A 23042-nucleotide genomic window follows, 5' to 3' on the forward strand; every position below is an offset into this window, starting at 1 on the left:
GACTAGGAAAGGGAATTCCTTGACCCCTTGAACTTCCCAGGTGAGGCGATGCCTCGCCCTGCTTTGGCTCATGCACAGTGCGCTGCAACCACTGTCCTGCACCCACTGTCCAGCACTCCCCAGTGAGATGAACCTGGTACCTCAGTTGGAAATGCAGAAATCACCTGTCTTCTGCGTCGCTCACGCTGGGAGCTGTAGACTGGAGCTGTTCCTATTCTGCCATCTTGGCTCCACCCTCAACTCTCTAGTAATTTAAATATGATTTTTATTACTTATCTATTTCCCATTCAAGTGTTTTGAAAAATATTCAGTTTTAGATCTATGGGGTGCTTTTTCAGTACATTGTATGTCTCCACAAAGAAAAACAAAAGTTCATATTTGGTCAGGTCAAAATACAAAATTTACACTCAAACACAATTCTGGAAGCATGGAGGTTAAATGGTGCTAGTAAAAGAGTTAGTCTGAAGTGGTCCTACCCAGCTTAAATTTAGCAGTTAATTGCCCAGTGCTGGCCACACGTATCTGGCAGCTCCAGTTCCCTCAGGGAATCTTCCAACCAAGAGCCAAGAAGCCACTACTCCCGGCTGATGGTGGGTACTGTGAAGACTTGTAGTTTTCCCAGAGAGAGAAACAACCACTCGACACAAGTGGCATAGGACCTGTGTTCCTGTCACCCCTTTTCTGCCGACATTGAGCTTATCCCTTCTTTGGTCTTCTTTCAGTTCTAGTAATATCTTAAAAGGCCTTTTTATAGTCCCACCATGTTTTTGGTGCCAAGTTTATTCTTCTTAACATGACCTATAGGTATCTGCTAGTTTCATATTCTCTCATGGCTTTCCTCTTTTCACCTTTTGTATATACTCTTTTAAAATTTAGATTTTGTGGCCACGTTGGTATATTTAAATGTTCCCTTGTTTCTACCTTATTGGGATAAAGTGTGATTGTGCTATTGGCATGTGGCATTTTGAAGCTTCCTCATCCGTCAAGATTTTCAGAATTTAGATATAAGTAGCAATGCTAGTTTAATAGACAAGCTTTCAGCAAAACTCCTTAGAAATAAGATATCAACTAATTATCTGGGGATGGTGCAGACAGAGAGTATCCAGTATTGGAAAAGGCACACTACTCAGGAAAAGTCTCAGAACCCAAAGATGATCTGTGCTTATTCTATAAATTTGTTACCTAGGAAAATTTCTTATTACAGTTGTAAATAATTCAGGTGTAAACAAATTAAACATTACTTTAATTAGAACCGCCTGGAAAATCAGGAAAATAGTACTTACTGAAGGGACCCTGCCTATTCATGCCCCTATAAATCTACCCCTATGCCCCGAGCCTTGCCCCAGAGCACAGAGTAATCTTTTGCAGAAGGCGGCTCTCAAACATGGTTGATTAAATGACCTATTACCAATCTCTCAGGGACATTGCCTTCCTTAATGTTCTAGTGGCTCCTTGAAAAGAAATGTTTCCATTGTCCTAAAAGAGCAGATTTTTATTCCAAATAACATAACCAACAGATGTCTCCAAAATCCTAAGGCTACTAGGATGGTGGCAGTTTGTGGTATTTTCCCATCCCTTATGGTGCATTGGAAATATCTGTGCAGCCACCTGTGTTCTTACCTTTGGCCCATGCAATCAAAGCTGTTTCATAATTGAGCCAAATGAAACGATAAGATGACTCCAAGAAATCAGAAGCATGTCATATACATTACCCTCTCCAGAATAATAAAGAGGTGAATTTTAAGAGCTAAAAAGAGTATAATACATTTTTGATTCCTAAACTGTATTGCCTTGTTACAAATTAACTTGTCATGTATTATTGAAAGTTTTCCATTGACACATAAAAGAAAAATAATCCAGAAGTTATTCCACATTGTATCCAAAATATATTCATCATGATTATAAGGCTCGACACTTTATATCCATGATCTCATTTAATCCTACAATCCTATAACATAGAAGTGCTTGTCTTCATTTCACAGATAAACAAATCGAAACAGTCACACTGGCAGTAAGTGGCAGAGCAATATTGAGAGCTGCATCTGCTCAATGACCAAGTTCATGCTCTTTTCACCTCGACATGCTGCCTCTACTGAACAAAAAAATCACAAATGCCCACAAATTATTTGTCACCTTTTATTTGTAAATTTGTTTCTAAAATTTAGTAATCCAATAGCAGAACATCAAAAAAGAATTCTGGAACATATAAAGGCTTCATATTTCACTCTACTCTGTGCCAGATCACTATTGTCAGTAAACAATATAAGAATCTCATTTATGTTCAAGGCGAGAAATTTTTTTTGAAAAAAATTACTTCAAAGCTACACTTTTTATTCCCAAAAGGAAAGCTCCTTTTTGCTTTAATTTTCAAAGTAGGCCTACATGCAAGCATTATTTTGCCAATGTATCTACAAAGAAAGATTACTCCTTGGGTACGAAAAGAGGATGTGCTACATTCTTCATCTGTTCCTATGCTAATTTTGGCCTTTTGCATAAAAGGCTTTTCTGAACAGTTGTGCCAAATGTGTGGTAATTTTGTGATATAACCTTTAGGCCACATAAAACTCAGCCAAAGTTATCCAAATAATTTCATCCAACAGAATTTGGATTCGGCCCCTTCATAAATAAAGAAAACTTAGGAACAAGGTCTTTTAAAGTAGGGAAACAAGGCCACACAAGGAAATCAGTATCTAACTTTACAGTGTCAGTGATAGTAAGGCCAGTGTATCTTTTCCTAGTGCACTTCAATACCAAGGAAAGCTTTCTAACTATGGAAACATTGTTAGAGAACTAGTTCACAGTATTGTGTCTTGGGCTCTCTCTTCTTTCCTCTTGCCTTAACCTGTATGCTTTTGTGACTACCAGTCAGCACTATGTGAATAATCCCCAGATCTATATGGGAATCTTTTAGAAATCTTGAGAAGCTCTGTGCCTCTCAAGGGAACAATGGTGTCTAAAGTAAGTTTATTCTTTTTCCTTCCTAACCTATTTTTCCTCTTGTGGTCTCATTTTTTGTTTGTTTCACCACCAGTTACCCAAGACCACACATTTGGCTCTATCAACTCTTGTCTAAACTCTTGAAATCACCTTCCAATTCCTTTTCTAATTTTTTTTCAATCCATTAAAATCCATTTTGCAAATTACTTCCATTCCCTTCAAAACCCCTGAAATACTTTCTACTGCCAATGAAATGAAAATGTTGATGCTGATTTTTAATTATGGCAAACATGGAAATAGTACTACAGCTAACTACAAGAGAAACTAAGATGATTCACTTTGGTGCTCAAGTCTCTAAAATTTAATGGTTTGATATTAAATACTATGAATTCAGCCAGTTCACTCGGTAACTCTGGAAGATATTTGCCAGCTCTCTAATGGGCATATCAGAAGGCTACCTCTGTCAGAATCAGACATACCCCAGGAAGATTTCTGAGGTTTCTCCTACTTGAAGTGGAAAAGCTTTCCAGGTAAAAATCATCTTTCCTGTACTCTTTACTCTCTGGGAAATTCTAGATTTTCATAAGGCAAATCCAAATACTGGAGCAAACATAAATAGGTTATTGATGAAAATCTCTACTAGCAAAACATATGAGTCTACCTCAATCTGTTATGAAGAATACCAACATGCCACTCCCATACTCCATTCCAAAACCCAGATAAAATAATTATGTGTGGAAAATATTCTAAGAGATATGACACTCATTAATTTACTTACTATATTTATTGAGTGCTTGTTATGTGCCTAGCACTCCTCTAGGGCCAGGAAATACATTAGTAAGCAAGATAGACAAAGTCTTCATGGTTCTTAGGGAGAAAGAAGGAGAGAATAAACAAACTGATTATATCATACACAACACTGTGGTAAGTACTATGGGAGAAAATAAGTTAGTAGAAGGGAGTAGTGAGTGCCAAGAGGAAAAGGAGTGGCTATTTATATTGGTTGGGCTGGGATTATCTGAGCAGTAATCTGATAGGAGTAAAGAAACAAGCCTTGGCATTGTATTTATTTCCTAGGGCTGCCATAATAAATGAGCACAAACTGTGTGGCTTAAAACCAGATATTCTGAGCGCATTACTCTCTCATGTCCTTTGCACTGCTGCTTGCTCTGCTCGGAACAATCGTTCTCCAGACTTCCACATATGCCTGTAGTTGGTTCAATAGAGTTCTCCCAAAATTCATATCAACCCGGAACTTCAGAATGTGACCTTATTTGGAAATAGGGTCTTTGCCGATGTAATTAGTTAAGGACTTCATGATAAAATAAACCTGGATTTAGAGTGGGCCCTAACTTTAATGACTAGCATTCTTATAAGAGAGAGGACAGAGAGACATAGGGAAGAAGGTGATATAAAGACAGAAGCAGAGATTGGAGTGATGCTCCCACAAGCCCAGGAACATCAGGAACCATCAGAAACTGAAAGAGGCAAGAAAGGAGTGTTCCTAGAGTAACTAAAAGGAGGATGGCTCTGCCGGTGTCTGGATTTCAGGCTTTTGGCCTGCAGAGCTGTGAGAGAATAAATTGGATTGAGTATCTGGCTGACAGCAAGGTGGACAATGTGGCTGGAATACAGTAAATAAGGGAGAGAGTAGAAAAAAGTGATGTCAGAGAGGGAGCCAAGAACCAGAGTATGTACTCAAATATAGAGTCTTATGGGCTATTGAGGAATCTTGGAAAATTTGAGCAGATAACTTATACTCTAAGAGGATTTCTCTGGCTGCTGGACGGATGAATATCTCTATTGGGGTTAACAAAGACAGTTTCAAACCCCCCAAATATTTACTTTCTAAATATTTATTTAGAAGACTATATTTATTTATGAAAACTATATATATTTATTTATGAAGACTATAATATTCATCTGATCAGCTGGCCACCTAGAATAAAGACTGCATTTTCCAGCCTCCATTGCACCTATGTGTAGCAACAAAACATCCCTAGGGGTAGAAACTGGAAATGGTAAGTGAAGTTTTCAGAAATTGACTTTTAAAAGAGGAAGCATTTTGTTTTCCTCAACTTTCCTGCCTATGTGCTGAATTAGATATGGAATTTATGTCTCCAGTGTCCAGCTTAGACTATGACCATCTTAGACCTCTTCATTGCAGATCAACAAGGTAGAAAAAGTCTGAGTCACTGATATAGAACAACAAACCAATCCTGAACTATCTCTACCTGGACTATTTTATATGTAAGAAAAATAAACTTCTATCTCATTTAAGGTTCTACTGTTGGTGAAGTTCTTTCATATATAGCAACACAAAATCCTAACTGACACTAGAGGAAGTGAGGAAACAAAAAGACTATTACAAGGCCATTTCAATAATCCAAATGAGGCTGACCCTAGTGGCTAATTCTTATAATCCCAGTACCACAGGAAGTCAAGACAGGAGTATTGCTTGTGGCCAGGAGTTCAAGAATAGCCTGGGCAACATACTGAGACACCATCTCCACAAAAATTAAAAAAATTAAAGCCAGGCATGGTGGCATGTACCTATGGTCGTAACTACTTGGGAGGCTATGACAGGAGGATCCCTTGAGCCCAAGAGTTCAAGGCTGCAGTGAGCTATGATTGCACCATGCACTCAAGCCTAGGCAACAGAGCAAGACTCTGTCTCTAAAAATAATAATTATTACTATTATTATTATCATCATCATGATCCAAGTAAGAGAGGAGAGTGGCTTTCATTAGGTGGCAGTAGTGGAAGTGATAAAAAATACTCAGATTCTAAATTGATTTTCAAAGTAGAACCAACATGATTTGCAAATGGATTAAAATTACTATCTATAATAATGAGAGGAGGTAAGTATATGCCCAAGATTATTGGCCTGAGCAACTAGAAGGCAATTGGCCCTTACTAAAATGGGGAAGAATGGGAAAAGAACAGGTTTGCGGTAGAGATATAGAGAGAAGGTATATCAAGAGTTCAGTTTTAGACATATTGAACTTGAGATGCCTACTGAACATCAAATAGAAACATGAGCCTAGACTCAAGGCAGAAGTCAGAGATGTACATGTAAATTTAGGAATCAACATTTAGAGATACTATTGAAACCTACATGCATGGATGGGATCCCCTAGAGAGGGAGTACAATTGAAGAAAAATAAAGTTTAAAGACTAAATCAAAGTTTAGATGTTGGGGCAATGAAGAGGTGCCAGCAAAGGAGACTGAGAAACTATGAACAGTTAAGTAAGAGGACAAGAAAATAATGTTCTGGAAGCCACATAAATAAAATATTTTAAAAGAAGGAAATGAGTATGTCAAATGCTGCTGATGGTTCCAGTAAGAAGACTAAAAGATTGACGCTAAAGCCATTGATAACATTGACAAAGCAATATCTGGTAGATTAGTAATGAGGGGGAAATGTTATTAGAGTAGATTCAAGAAAGAGTAGAAGAGGTTAAGTGAACAGTAAAATATACGCAATTTTGAGAAATTTTGACGTAACAAGAAGCAAAAAAATCAGATGGTATCTAGAGAATTATATGGTATAAATGGAGGTTTCTGTTTGTTGTTTTTTTTTATTCCTTTTTGTCTGTTTATAGAGTCAAGGTCTCACTATGTTACCCAGGCTGGTCTCAAATCCCTAGACTCAACGAATCCTCCCACTTCAGCCACCCAAAGTGCTGGGATTGCAGGCATGAGCCACCATGTCCAGCCAGTTGTTTTGTTTTTAATATGGTATGATTTTATGTTCATGATTCCATATTCATATGGGAGATGACAAGTGCAGGAGAGAGTGAAGACAGTTAGTGAGGTGATATCCTTGAGTAGGTCAGAAGGAACGGAATCTAATACATGAGTAGAGGCGTTGATCTTAAATAAGTGTTTATCCTGGTACCAGGAGAAACCAAAGTAAATACATACAGCTGCAAGTCATACATTTATGTGGTTTTGAGGATGTATAGATGTTCTCTTCTGGCTGCTTCTATTTCCTTAGTGAAGTAGGAAGCAGCTTCATCACAGAAGAGGGTAAGAAAATGCTGAAGGTTTGACAGTGGAGGGGAAGATCTAAAATGGTATCTACAAAAGAGAAAATGCGAATGAAGTAGAAAAGAGTAGTAGAATTTCCCCTGAACATTGCTAGTCTTGAATTTTAAATAAGATGATCAGATTGTATTGTGTCCAGCTACACTGAGTTACAGAGCTGCAGGCCCAAGGAAGGCATATGGATAGATATAAGCAAAATTGGGGGATTTACAGGCAAGTATGACAGCATAAACAGGATGTACAGAGTCAGAGGAGTATAAAGCGAGTGAATCATACAGTTTAATCATGGGTAAGAATGATAGTAAGGATATGAACAGGGTAAGTGTTTAGTTTTGCTCCTCCAAGAAGCAGATACAAAATGGGATTGAAAGCACAAAAATTTTATTAGGGGAAATGTCTGTATGAAGGGACATAAAAATGGAGCCACAGAGGGTGAGAACTGCCAGACCATAATGAAAATCTGAACATGAGTGAAAAATTCAAAGGAAAGTAAGTTGAGTGTAAGCATCCTAACCTGTCATGAAATCTAAGGAAAGTTCAACAAGCCACTGGAGAGTCTTTGAGCCAAAGCTGGCAGACAAAGGACTCCCGTGTCTCCCGGGAATGGGTCTTCCTTAGAATGTTCACTACACTGTCATTGGCCTTAGCACAAATGCAGCCACAGGGGTCCTTGGTCAATTCACTCCCTGTAGTAGGAGGTCTGCAAGGTGCATTCTCATGGCCACAAGTAAGCAACAGTTAAAACACGATAGAATCAAAAATTATGGGTCTCAATATGTACAAATAATTTTTTGGAAATAATATATTAGAAAGAGTGCGCTGGATAGATAGGAGGCAAAAAGCCTGAAATTAAGATTTAAGAAAGAAAGTAGTTACTGGTAGTGAAAAAGTCTAAGGTGCAATCATGGGGAGGAATAGCTGAAGTAGGAAGGAGACAAGATCATTGGAGAAGAAAAAAATCAAGAAGACAAGGGTATTAAAGAGATCTTCCACTTGGGATAGTGATCCCCCCAAAAATTCTGGCTGGAGTAATATGGAGAAAATGCCAGCAAGCCACATATTGTAGTCTTCTAAGAATTAAGAGAAGCAACCTGGGGTCTACCGATGACTGTGCATGGGGTGCAGGTGAGTAGTATGATCCAATGGTATGTGTTTTAAAGCTGTGGCTCTTTAGAAGGCTGAAAGAAAAAAATTGATAACAACAATGAAGAGCAAGCAGCATATCTATATGACTTTCCTGCCCAGTAGTTCAAAGAGTATGTGAAAGAAGGTAGTCACTGATCTAGAAGGATGGCGACAAAGTGTTTACAGTATTTGATTTCAGTTATTGACCAAAAGAAATGTTAATGGCTCAAGAGAAAAAAAAAGTGAAAGAGATGGAGAAAATATTGAGCTTTAAAGCTGGGGTATTTTTGCTTATAACAAATGCATTCCAGAGAGCAGAAGAGATGTATTTTAAGAAATGAGGAAAGGTGGGTAATGGAATCCAGATTAGAAACTACACAGAGCCATATCAGAATGAGAATTCAAAAACCAATTCAAGTGGGCTTGGAGCTTTCTGTGGTAACTGATAAACAGAGAAGCAGGGCTTGATGTAACTGATACTGTGCCTGGCAGATTTGGGTAGGAAAGGCCTCCTCTAGACAGTCCAACTCTATTTTTTTGTGTAATTGACCATCAAATTCTACGTACTTAGACAATAGTCTTTAAACATAATTAAATCACCTTTTTTAGAGCCTGTATTTGACTTTTTTTTCCGTTTCTTACAAGAAACGGCTACATGAAATCCTGGGCAACATAGTAAGACCCCATATCTACAAAAATAAAACAATTAAAGCCAGGCATGGTGGTGTGCACCTGTAGTCTGAGTCATTTGGGAGCTGTGGCAGGAGGATCCCTTGAATCCAGGAGTTTGAGCCTACAGTGAGCTATGATTACACCACTGCAGACCAGCCTGGGTGATTGAGCAAGACCCTGTCTCTAAAAATCATCATTATCATCATCATCCAAGTGAGATAGGACAGTGGTTTGGAATAGGTGGCAGTAGCGGAGGTGATAAAATATATATATATTTAGATTCTTAATTGATTTTCAAAGTAGAACCAACATGATTTGCAAAGGGATTGAAATTAGTATCTGTGACAACAAGAGGAGGTAAACATATTATTCAGAAAATCTACTTGAAAATATACCTAAATACAATCCAAACCAAAATGATTGTAAATGTGTTAATGAGCTAAACACACTTATTAGAAGGCAGAAGTTATGAGGATGGAAAGAAAGAAAGACCTAACTATAAGTTTTCTGCAAGAGTTCTACCTTAATATAAAGAAACTAGATTGAAAGTATATAGATGGAAAAGAATTGTATTAGGCTATTCTTGCATTGCTATAAAGAAATACCTGAGACTGGGCACTTTATAAAGAAAAGAGGTTTAATTGGCTCATGGTTCTGCAGGCTTTACGCAAAGTATGGTACTGGCATCTGTTCAGCTTCCAGGGAGGCTTAAAGAAGCTTATAGTCATGGTTGAAGGCACAAGGGGAGTAGGCATGTCGCAGGGCCAAAGCAGGAACAAGAAAGTGGGGGGGGGCGGCAGGGGGAGTACTGAACACTTTTAAATGACCACATCTCACAAGAACTTACTCACTATTGTGAAGACAGCACCAAGCCACGAGAGATCGGCCCCATGATCCAAACTCCTCCCACCAAGCCCCACCTCCAATTACAATTCAACGTAAGATTTGGGTGGGGAAAAATATCCAAACTATATCAAAGATTTACCATGCAAACACCAACTGTAGGAAGATTGGAGTTCCTATGGTATTATCACATAAAACAGACTTCAAGGTAAAGAGTTTTATCAGAGATCAAGACAGACAATTCATAATGATAAAAGGGTCATCAGTTAATTTCCCACTTAAGGCACTTGCCTCTCAAGGAAGCCAATAGGCAGCTATAATCTGACTAAAGCTCAATGAAATTGGAAGGAGCACGGTTCATCAAAACTACAAAGCTGCACTGTCTTCCTTCAATTCTCTCCTTTCTATCATGCCCCTGTCCATTAAGCCCTAATCAAATAATACTATTTACTTCATCATGCCTTATTACTCATTTTATTGTAATTAGTACTAAATGTTTCTGATCGCCTGGAGATCAATTCTCCTTGAGAAACTTCTTGGGTAATCCATCACCTTACAACATGTTGTTAGACATGTTTCTACCTGGTTATTTTGTGGAACAACTAATATAAATAGTTTCTCAGTCTCTTTTGACAACATCTAATAGTCTGAAGCTATCAGGATTATTCCAATTTTCTCTATCAATCTTTCCCTACTTTCACAGAAAAAGAATTTTGTCTACACCACATAGGTACAGGCTTAAACAAAAGAAACAGAATGTCCATATAGCTATACAAATGATATTGCATCATGATCTCAGAGGGAGTTATACACTGTCAAAGTGTGGGATTCCTTTTCTTAGAGAGTGAGAAATTCTTTTATAAAGGTGTTCCTTCTATTTCATATTTTTCTGCTATAAATCACTAGTAGACTGCTTTGTAAATTGAATCCCCTTAAAAGATAAATATGGCAAGTTTCTTTCTGCTGTATCCAACAAAAGAGTTGCTAAAAGATAACAATGCTCCCTGGCAAGAAGGTGAAAATACATCTCTAAATTCTTATTACAAGTTATACCAAATTGTAACAAACTTTGTAGAAGAAGGAAAACATCAAAGAGAGGTTATCAAAATAGAATGCTGTCAGATACTATACCTAGGCTAGAAAATATCACAGAAGATGAATAGATAATGCTTCACTTATGTTTGATACAATTTCAAAGAAGTGAATTTTACTCTATTAAAGACATCAGATGAAAAAGTTTTCTTTGCCACGTTACTGATTTCAAATCAATGTTATTTTAGATCACTGTATATATGTACATATATGTGCACATGAACACACACACACACACACACACACACACACAATTTCTCCTTAAAAGCATAACATTGGGGCCAGGCATGGTGGCTTATGCCTGTAGCCCCAGCATTTTGGAAGGCTGAGGCGGGCAGGTCACTTGAGGTCAGGAGTTTGAGACCAGCCTGGCCAACATGGTGAAACCCTGTCTCTACTCAAAATACAAAAATTAGCCAGGCATGGTGGCTTATGCCTGTAATCTCAGCTACATAGGTGGCTGAGGCAAGAGAATCTCTTGAACCCAGGAGGCGGAGGCTGCAGTGAGCCAAGATTGCACCACTGCACTCCAGCCTGGGCGACAGAGTGAGACTCTGTCTCAAAAAAAAATAAAAGGATAACACTGGTAAGCAGAATATGAACAAAATTATCCTTACTTCATTCTCCATTGTACATTTTTGTGAAAGCTTAAAATTTTCGAGAGATACTATTTGTTAAAACTTTGTTTGATTTCACTTATATTTATATCAACCTCAATATTTCTAGCTGTATTTCAGGAAACAAAAAGTTTCAAACAACAATCTATCTTGTTTGAACATAAAAAAATTAGAATTAAAGTGGTAAAGTTTATGAAAATGAGAAAATGGACATTGCCTTTTAACATTACCTGCTTCACTGCCAAATTGATTGTTCAAAACAAAAGTAAATCAGTGTTAAGGTAAATGATGTAGACTTGGCTATTCAAATTCATTCATTTTGATTGCTTTTCTCATTAATTTAGCCAGTCCTGCAGCAATCTACATTGATCAGGGTTAAATTAATAAATCAACTAGATTCCAACCTATTATTTTATCAGTGTAGCCAAAAGGAGTATCAATGAAAAAATAAAAATAATAGCCTCTGTTTTATTACTCTTTGTTTGTTTTTTACTTGTGATGAAGATCCTTGGAAGAAACTGAGCTTGCTTTATAATGAAAAGAGGAAGCTGTAGCCAGACCAATCAGGCGAGAGAAAGAAATAAAAGACATTTAAATAGGAAAAAAAGTTGTCAAACTATCCTTCTTCACTGAGGATATGATTCCGTACCTAGAAAACCCTAAAGACTCCTCCAAAAGGCTCCTGGAACTGATAACTTCAGTGATGTTTTGGTTACAATTCAATATACAAAAATAAGTAGGATTTCTATACATTAATAGTGTTCAAGCTGAGAGCCAAATCAAGAATGCAATCCCATTTACGATAGCCACAAAAAAACAAAATACCTAAGAATACATCTAATCGAGGAGAGGAAAGATCTCTACAAAGAGAAATAGAAAACACTGCTTAAAGAAATCACTGATGGTACAAATGTTAGAGCGAACTATATATGGCCTGAGAAGGACTCCATACTTCTATATTCGAGTCCTTGTGGGCAAACTGTAACCTAACTTAATAGGTGGACAAGGTTGAAAAGGTAACTTAAGAGTATGTGCCTGTAACAGTAGCTGAGTCTTGGCCAATCCAAGCAGCCATACTTCAACCACTCATATACTGCTGAGTGTTCAGAGTGTGTTCAGATAAGGCAAACACTGAGCTGTAACCAATCCAGTTGTTTCTCTACCTCACTTCTGATTTCTGTACATCACTTCCCTTTTTTGTCTATAAATCTTCTTCCACCATGTGGCTGTGCTGGAGTCTCTCTGAATCTGCTGTGGTTCTGAGGGCTGTCCAATTCACATATCATTTATTGCTCAATTAAACTCCTTTAAATTTAAATCAGATTAAGTTTTTCTTTTAACAGATGGTGTCAGAAGGAGGATCCAAAGTAGTGCGTCTAATGACCCCCAGGAGTGCTGAGTGAACAAGCAAGGACTCACTTGTGTCCCTTGATCTCTCAGAGTGGCTGGGGATCTTGGTAAGTTCTCTCTTGTATTGCAGAGCTCCAGGGATTTGTGTTTTGAGCTCTCTGAGTTTTTTTGAGCAAATTTCTGATCCAAACTGGGTTTGGAAGTCACGACAGAAACTGGACTGGGTTCAGGAAAAGATTTGATCTGGTAATTAACTGGCTTGGATTCAGTTAGAGGCCTCTTATATCTGACTGGGTCAGAAAGAAACTGGTAGTAAATGGTAATATTGTAGGGGTTTTAAAATTTTGCTTTTGGAAATTTGTGGGGAATGGAAAAATCTTACTAAAGATAATTTACAGTGGAATATTCCAAATGAACAACAACACACTGAAGTACATTTAAAATAATGGAGCTACCAAATTAGTCTCATCGAGGGATGCCTATTGACATGCAGAAACTTCTAAAAAAAATTTCAATATTTTTATTTAAAGCACATATATTTTGCTCTGGCTGGAATGGGAAATATTAATTCAGGTCCCCCATGCAGTCAGTTGGGCAGCAACTTATAAAACTAAGGCTTTTTCTTGTGGTTCCATAAAAATAGAAAAAAGATGATTTTCCTTTATGTTGCAGCTTGGCCCCCAGGGCTTTGATACAGCTAACAGGGTCACTAAGGCCACTCACAGAAAGAGAACCCAGAAACCTGGCATGCTGGCGAAAGGGCAAGAATTTCTTACCAGTCAGACTTCTGGCCTTGCTCTCTCTGTACAAACTAGTTGAATGAATGGCAAAAATCACTGTTTACATCATGTAAAGTTTGGATTAATGGGAAAAAAAGATTTGTGAGGCTAGTCAAGCTGTAGTGAATCTGGTGTGCTTTGTGCTATGATTTTGTCTTTCTGTATCTTTCTGTCAGAAAGAGGGGTACCTTAGGATAGAACATGGCCTTAGGACCCCATAAGCCCACTGTTCAAGATGGCCCAACAAACTGGTCAGTTATGTCCTTGGGAGCTTGACCTTGTAACCCAGTGGTGGTACTTTCTCTTGGTCTCCCATCCAGTAAACAGAAATTTGGGGGTTTATGTTATAGTTACCTCTAAAAATTATCTCAAGCAGTTAAAAACTATTGCAAGCTCAAAACTGACTGCTCTACACTCCTAGAGCAACGAAATCTTCCTAATTCTGTAGCTCAGTAGCTAAGTCTTCAACATTTTACAATGACAACCCAGGTTTAGGGTTCAATTCTCAGCTGAGAGAATGAGCCAAAAATATTGGGCATTTCGACTAAAGTCAAGTAATAAGAAATTTAAAAGGACTTTTTTAAGAGCACTATGGTTAAAAGTCAGCTTAATTAGAAGTGGATATTCAAGCTCTAATAGCCTGGACTCGTTGGGAAAAACAGAGGAGGTGTCACAGAGCGCTTTTGGGGAGAGACCTCTCTTTTCCTCATGAAACCCCAGGAATTGAAAGCAAATAAGTCCCTCTCGAAATCAAAGGCTATGTTCTGTTTTGCATTGGATTATCTGACATTTTTTACTTTTGGGGGTATCATAAATTACTTCAAATTATGAGAGAGCTTTGATGCGTAATAACTAGGTAGGAAATATACTTTGGGGGATAGCTAATGGCATTTTGGGGGAGTACACAGCTCTTTGCACATTCGGATCAGAGAAGCATGGTCTTGGCCACCTAAAAGGTATGGCAACATCCCTACCCCACTGAGAGATAAGACTCTCATGGGAGATGAGATGGGGGAAATCTGTTTCGCCTTCCAGCTGTGCCTGCTTTAAATTAGGTTGTAGAAACTGCATGCTTTCCTGGCTCTTTTTCTCCAAGGGCTCCATCCTGAAGCCAGTAATCCAATTAAGAAACTTAAAACTGGCAAATGAAAAATCTTACAACTACTGGATCTTCTGTCTGTCTGTCTGTTTAGTTATACATGTGTCGTGTGTGTGATGTTTATATAAAAGAGCTCTAATTAATTGGCTTAAATAAAAAAATAAGCACTTAAATATTTTGAAAGAAAAATAAAAACTGTAATGCCTTTCGGTTCACACGACTTTAGTAATCTTTGTGAAATAAAAACAGCTTTAAAGATTATTAGTAAAATAAAGACATTTAGTCTAAATTAGGCAGATGAGATATTAGCTTTACTAAATGCTTTAAGGTCCATAAACTGCCTCTTTGCCTTTTGAAAACCATTCAACTTGCATATTTTACAGCTAGGTAAGGCCTGGGGACATGTGGAGTTAGCCACACCCATCTCTATGCTGCAAAGAGTCAGAACTTACCTGCACTTTTCAGACTCCTGGCCTCAAGCAGCCCTCCCATCTCGGCCTCCCAAAGTGCTAGGATTGCAGGCATGAGCCACCATGCCCAGCCTCGTATCTCACTTCTGATTTCCTAGGCTCCAAACCTAGTACATAGTTAAAATCACTTACCAGGTTTTTTGACTTAAATGAAAATTGCTGAGAATTACCATTGTAACAGGTAATAAAGACTATTGAAAAAACAGTTTTACATGCAAGGTGTGTGAAGATAATGAAATGTGTTTTTGCTAAAAGATTATAAGAAGGCATGGGAATGTAAATTTTTGCACAGAGTGTTAAAGGATTGTTTTAAATTAGATAAGATAAAGCTAAAAGACTGAGCAAGTTGTAGATTTCTAAAAATCAATCTTGTAAAAGAAATTCTGTCTGTGAACATGACTAAATTTAAAGGGATTTTTTTTCCCACAAATTGAACATTGAAATAAAAGCACAACAGGGTTTTCTTAGAGCACAGATTTGCTCTTTAACAAAAATTTGTAAAGGGTTATAAAAGGTTTATGAGAATCTCACCTTATGGTCAAATTGATTAAGATTGAATCAATTTGTCTATAAAGTTTTATTAAGAATTGGGGTTGGCATTAATGGTACAGTAGTGTAAGGGTGAAATTTGTCTTTTTCTCTTGAATAAGATTTTTATGTAATATTAAAAATAATGCAAGATTTTTGTTTGCTTTTTTAATAAACTAGCAAAGAAGAGAAAGATAAGAGATAGATTGTTTGGGAAGCTGTCTTCCCTCTATCAATGAGTCAAGGTTTTTGCCTTTTTTAAATTTTGGGATCATCATTTTGGCTAAATTAATGACTTATGGTGATCTAGAATTCTATTTTAAAATATCAGGTGTTTTAAACCTTTAACACATTTGATAGGCTTCTCAAAATCAAATTCAGCTTCAAAATTATCTTTTCTGACCTCTAACTTTCAGATGCTACAGAGGGCCCCTGACACATCCAAAAGAGAGGTAAACAGGATTATTTGACGTATTAAGTTACATGGAAAGCATTGTCAAAATAAAAAATAATGTTTAACCTTCCTCAGGTTATTTTTAATGAATGCTATTAATATATCTTTTTAAATTGTATGGGATTCCTAAAATTCTAATATGTCTGAGTATAAGCTATCAATCATAATTATGGTTATTATGTTATTTCAGACCACAGAAATAATCAAATTTTCTTGTCAATTGTGTTTTTAACTTTGACCATTTAAAGTCATTTCCACAATTAATTGTTTAATGCTGATGCAGTTTCTGACAACTTCACAAGCACACAAAATCCTAGAATATGGCATCTTTTAGGAGGTTCGTGAAAGGATAAAAAGGACCCTGACAAGCCCTCTTGAATACAGGTTTCTAATAACTTTAAAATCATATCATTTGTACTGGGTAAGAATTCCTGAAACTTTAATGAAAAGACTGACTGGTTTATAAAACTGCTAAGTCAAGTAGAACAAAAATTAATTGAATACCAAGCAAATATTTTGCCAGATTTCTATGCTAAATCGGCCAATTCTGAAATTGTTTAGATATACACTTTGAATGAACTCCATGGTCTAAGTCAAATTACCTATGATAACCCATCAGTTATCAGTGCTATGCACCTAATTTGGAGAAACAACTGGTATTCAAGAGGACATAAGTCTAATGTTAATTAAGCATGGACTCACGGAGAATCAGGATGGCCACCTTGTCCTTCCAGAGTCCTTTAAGCTTTTATTATTAAAGGTTTTGCATTCCATGAGTCATCATGGAAAAGATAAAATGATTCAAATTAAATATATATTGGCGTTGTGACTTCTAAATTGCTAAAATAATTTATGACCAACGTTTGCTTTGTCAAACCCATATTCCTGGGAAAACAGTCAAAGCTTCAGGTGTATTTGGTTACCTGAGGGACCATTTAAACATTTTTATAAAGGGCTTTCATTCCATTGTGATTTTCAATGCATGTTTTCTGGTTGTATAAAAGCTTTCCCATGCAAAAAGGCTGATGTTATAACAGTAGATTATTATGCTACAGTGTATTTTCACCAGGTAAAGAAAGCTTTTTACGGTTCACTGGCTGAAGACAATCAACCCCTTCATAATCTAGAACCTGAAGATTGGATCTTCTGAGAACAGCAGAGAAAGACTGTCCTTGCCATCTACACTACAGCAAAACTTCGGGACATTAAACTTTGGGTTCATAATCTCACAACTGAGAAGGGTCACTCCACACTCTTGGAACTGTACACCCATTGGAACTCTTAAGGTAAAGCTAACCAGGGAAGTTTCTCCCCAGAAGAAGGCAGCATCCTTAATGTGAACAGCTTTTCCCAAGATCACAGGTCAAGACTTCTCTACTGTCATGAGACTCTTGTCTTTAACTATTTTTTTCCTTACTTATACCTCTATGAACAATAGAAGTAAAAAGATGGTCTGTTGTGTGCACTTAACGGGGTATATTTTTATTTGTAAAGGATTTTGTAGCCAGCCTTATGCATGGATAATCTTATATTTTCATAGATAAAAGATGAAGGCCCAATGTAAATGAAAAACTTTAATGGTACATACGTTACCTCATAATCAGTCAGAAACAGAATATTGGTTCACTCCTCTTAACTCACATCATGGGTTAAAGAGAACCATGCCAGGAGGCCTTCACTCTTCTAGAAGGCCATCATTTGTTAGGTCCTTTTTCCATGGTTTGGAGCAAAAGAAGCAATGACTAGAAATGTATTCCTCATGATAAGCTCTGTAGCAGATCCTACTGTAAAGGCTATCGTTACATAACAGACTTTAAATTCTCTTGTGAAAGTTATGCTAAATAATAGAATTGGCTAAACAGAAGAGTATCTGTGCAATTGCTGGCCTTTTTGGACTATGGAGAAATAAATCAAATATAGATTATAGAAATTCAGTTGTAGGGGATTAATGAAAGACTGCTTAGTTAAGCGAGTAGACTCTTTATCTAGCTCATTCTTTGATCTATTTAATTTTAGGTGGTCTCGTTTATGGGGATGCTGGGTAAGGAGCATACTCCAAATGCTTGGTATTATCCTCCTAATAGTCATAATAGCAGTCTCCCTGGTGTGCCATATTCCCTCAAAAGTTTTAAATGCTTGCAAGCAGCCATCTCTAGAATGTCAAATGGTCTCACTTCAATTGAAATGGCATGAGCTGAAAAAAATGTGTGACCATGAGGACACTGTAACATATGAATCACATGCTAAGACAGGAAACCCAAAATGATGGTAACTGAGAGTGGCACTAAGGCCCTAAATTTTGGTCACATTCTCTCTTAAGTGAGAACCTGACCACAAAGGGGGAATTTTTAAACAAAATTATGGGAGGCCATTGTTTTAGACTGAGCTCATGCATTAGGCCCCAACAGACCAAATCAAATAAAAACGGAGCTGCTCATGCTAAATGTGACATAATCAAACTAAGACTTTAAGGAAGCACATATATCCTAGAACAGACCAGGTTTTATTTTTCTCCTACAAACAGGATGTTCCAGCATAAGGTACCCTCTACTCAGTCCTTGATCCCATCTTGCAAAACCCACGGTTGCACTGTTTTCCAGAGGGTTTCAAGACCAAAGAAGTATATTTACGATGATGGTAGTGATATCAAAGACTAAAATTTTAGCCAATCTCCCAAAATTGAGAAAACGACCGAAATGGGGGAATTGTTAAACCGAACTAAATATGGCCTGAGAAGGTCTCTGTACTTCGGTATTTCAGTCTTTGTGGATGAACTGTAACTTAACTTAATAGGTAGACAAAATTGAAAACCTAACTTAATATGTGCCTGTAACAATAACTGAGTCTTGACCAATCCCAGCAGCCATACTTCAACCACTCATACACTGCTAAGTGTTCAAATAAGGCAAACGCTGAGCTGTAACCAATCCAGTTGTTTCTGCACCTCGCTTCTGGTTTCTGTACCTCATTTCCCTTTTTCTGTCTGTAAGTCTTCCTCCACCACATAACTGCACTGGAGTCTCTCTGGATCTGTTGTGATTCTGAGGCATACCTGATTCGTGAATCATTCATTGCTCAGTTAAACTCCTTTAAATTTATTTCAGCTAACGTTTTCCTTTTAACACAAACAAGTGAAAAAACATTCCATGATCTGGATTGGAAGACTCAATATCATTAAAATGATATTCCTATCAAACTACCAAAATTATTTTTCACAGAACTAGAAAAAAATGATTCCAAAATTCATGTGGAACCAAAAGAGAGTCCAAATAGCTAAAGCAATCCTAAGCAAAAAAAAAAAAAAAAAGCTGGAGGCGTCACATTGCCTGACTTCAAACTATACTATAAGGTTACAGTAGCCAAAAACACATAGTACTTGTACAAAAGCTGACACATAGACCAATGGAACAGAATAGAGAACCCAGAAATAAAGCTGCACATCTACAGCCATCAGATATTCAACAAAGTTGACAAAAGTAAGCAATGGGGAAAAGACTCCCTGTTTAATAAATGGTGCTATGACAGCCAGCCAGCCACATGAGGATGATTGAAACTGGACACCTGCCTTACACCACATACAAAAATCAACTCAAAATGAATTAAAAATTTAAATGTAAGACATCAAACTATAAGAATCCTAGAAGAAAACCTAGGAAACACCATCCTGGACATTAGTCTTGAGAAAGAATTTATGACTTAGTCTTCAAAAGCAATTGCAACAAAAACAAAAATTGACAAATGGGACCTAATTAAACTTTTTTTTCTTTTCTGAGCTTCTGCACAGCAAAATAACCTATCAAGAGAATAAACATACATCCTACAAAATAGGAGAAAATATTCACAAACTACGCATCCAACAAAGGTAAAATATCCAGAATCTATACGGAATTTAAACAATTCAACACAAAAAAAACCAAATAACTCCGTTTAAAAAAATGTGTAAAAGACATAAACTTTTTTTATGTTTATGGGCGTGGTGGCTCATGCCTGTAATCCCAGCACTTTGGGAGGCCAAGGCAGGTGGATCACCTGAGCTCAGGAGTTCAAGACCAGCCTGGGCAATATGGCGGAACTCCCTCTCTACTAAAAATACAAAAAATTGGCTGGGTGTGGTGGCACACACCTGTAATCCCTGTTACTTGGGAGGCTGAGGCACCAGAATTGCTTGATCCCAGGAGGCAGAAAGTTGCAGTGAGCCAAGATTGCACCACTGCACTGCACTCCAGCCTGGGCAACAGAGTGAGACTCTGTCAAAAAAACAACAACAACAAAAAACAGAAAAAAAAGACACAAACAGACACTTCTGAAAAGAAGACATTCAGGCTGGATGCAGTGGCTCATGCCTGTAATCCCAGCACTTTGGGAGGCTGAGGCAGGCGGATCACTTGTGGTCAGGAGTTCGAGACCAGCCTGGCCAACCTGTGAAATCCTGTCTCTACTAAAAATACAAAAATTAGCCAGCTGTGATGGCACATGCCTATAATCCCAGCTACTACCCAGGAGGCTGAGGCACAAGAATTGAGAACCACTTGAATCCGGGAGGCAGAGGTTTCGGTGAGTCAAGATCGTGCCACTACACTTCAGCCTGGGCAACAGAGCAAGACTCCATCTCAGAAAAAAAAAAAAAGAAGAAGACATACAAGTAGCCAACAAACATTAAAAAAATGCTCAGCACGACCAATCGTCAGCAAAATCCAAATCAAAACGACAATGAGATACCATCTCACACCAGTGAAAATGGTTGTCATTAAAATATCACAAAAACAGTAGATACTGGCAAGGTTGTGAAGAGAAAATGCTTATACCTTGTTTTTTAAAAAATAATTTTTATTTCCATAGGTTTTTGGGGAACAAGTGGTATTTCGTTACATGAGTCAGTTCTTTAGTGGTGATTTGTGAGATTTTGTTGCACCCATCACCCGAGCAGTATACACTGAACCCAATTTGTAGTCTTTTATCCCTCACTCCCTTCCCATCATTTCCTTCCAAGCCCCCAAAGTCCATTGTATCATTGTTATGCCTTTGCATCCTCATAGATTAGCTCCTACTTATAAGTGAGAACATACAATGTTTGGTTTTTGATCCTGAATTACTTCATTTAGAATAATAGACTCCAATCCCACCCAGGTTGCTGTGAATGCCATTAATTCATTCCTTTTTATGATTGAGTAGTATTCCATCATATGTGTATATATATATACATATATATACACATATATATACGTGTATATATATGTGTATATATGTATACATATCACAGTTTCTTTATCCACTCGTTGATTGATGGGCATTTGGGCTAGTTCCATATTTTTGCAATTGTGAATTGTGCTGCTATAAACATGCATGTGCAAGTATCTTTTTGTATAATGACTCCTTTTCCTCTGGGTAGATACCCAGTAGTGGAATCACTGGATCAAATGGTAATTCTACTTTTGGTTCTTTAAGGAATTTCCACACTGTTTTCCATAGTGGTTGTACTAGTTTACGTTCTCACTAGCAGTGGAGCAGTGTTCCATTTACACCACATCCATGCCAACATCTATTATTTTTTGAGTATTTGATTATGGTCATTCTTGCAGGAGTAAGTTAGTGTCGCATTGTGGTTTTGATTTGCAGAAAATGCTTATACATTGTTGATGAGAAAGTAAATTTGTTCAGCCACTATGGAAAGCAGTTTGGAGATTTCTCAAAGAACTTAAAACAGAACTACCATTTGACCCAGCAATCCCATTACAGGGTATATATCCAAAGAAAATAAATTGTTCTACCAAAAAGACACATGCATTCGTATTTTCATCAGAGCACTATTCACAATAACAAAGACATGGAACCAATCTAGATGCCTATCAGTATGGATTGGATAAAGAAAGTGTGGTACATATTCACCATGGAATACCATGCAGCCAGAGGAAAAGAACAAAACCATGTCCTTTGCAGCAACATGGATGAAGTTGCAGGCCATTTTCCTAAGTGAATTAATGCAAGAACAGAAAAGCAAATACTGCATGTTCTCACTTATAAGTGGGAGCTAAACATTGGGTACTCATGGACATAAAGATGGCAACAATATTCACTGGATACCACTTGGGGGATGGAGAAAGGGGTCAAAAGTTGAAAAACTAACTATTGAGCACTATGCTCAGTACCTGGGAGATGGGATCAATCATACCTCAAGCCTCAGCATCACACAACATAACCATGTAACAAACCGGCACATGTTCCCCTGAATCTAAAAGTTGAAATAATAATGATAATAATAATAGCAATAATGAAAAGAAAATTATGAGCCATGACTCATTTCATGGTCTTCAAAAGAAAGCAATCTACTAATAATCAAATACAGTCTATGTGGATTATTCTTATTCTGTTTCTTATTAACCAAATAACTCCTCCTCCACCCACCACATATCTATAATGAACAGGTTCTTTCAAATAGACATAGTTAATATTAAAGTTTCAAGTGCTGCCAGTACACTGGCTTGCTGGTTTTATTTTTAAAACACAAAAAAATAGAATTTCTTGAAGAGTTCCTGCTTATTTTTAATCCTTAAAACACAAACACAAACACACACACACACACCTTTTAAGCATTTCACTTACAGAGTGAACATGGGCATATTTCTTTTCTACTTCCACTACTGAGGAATACTGTCCACTCTTCTGCCACCTTCTTTTCATTCATTCTAAAATACAAAAGTTTGTTCAAGAAGTATTTCTTGAATGTCAATCATATCAGGCATTGGAAATGGCATTACGCTGCATGGATGAATGTTTTCTGAGCCTCTCCTCTTTGTTGTACTCAGTGGAATGGTAAGCAGTTTGCAATCTCCCCCTTTTCCTTTGCTATGTAAACTGTGTATGTGGGAACAGCTTTACAATCTTGGTTCTCATCCTGTGCTCTCCCAGAACCTATCTTAGTGTATAGTACACTCAAAATTAGACAAAAATTCAATCCTAAAATTGAAATTTTATCAAATTTTCATCAGTAGGCAGTAGAAAAGTTATATTATATTACAGAGAAAAA

At 37.3% G+C, this 23042-nt stretch overlaps 1 long non-coding RNA gene across 1 annotated transcript in view; it reads right to left on the reverse strand.

Annotated features, from left to right (window-relative positions):
* Positions 1-23042, reverse strand: part of LOC107975697 (uncharacterized) — a 424270-nt gene that overhangs the window by 386466 nt on the left and 14762 nt on the right. The gene's annotated exons all lie outside the window — the stretch shown is intronic.

Source organism: Pan troglodytes, chromosome 6 (assembly GCF_028858775.2).
Source record: "Pan troglodytes isolate AG18354 chromosome 6, NHGRI_mPanTro3-v2.0_pri, whole genome shotgun sequence".
NCBI lineage: Eukaryota > Metazoa > Chordata > Mammalia > Primates > Hominidae > Pan > Pan troglodytes.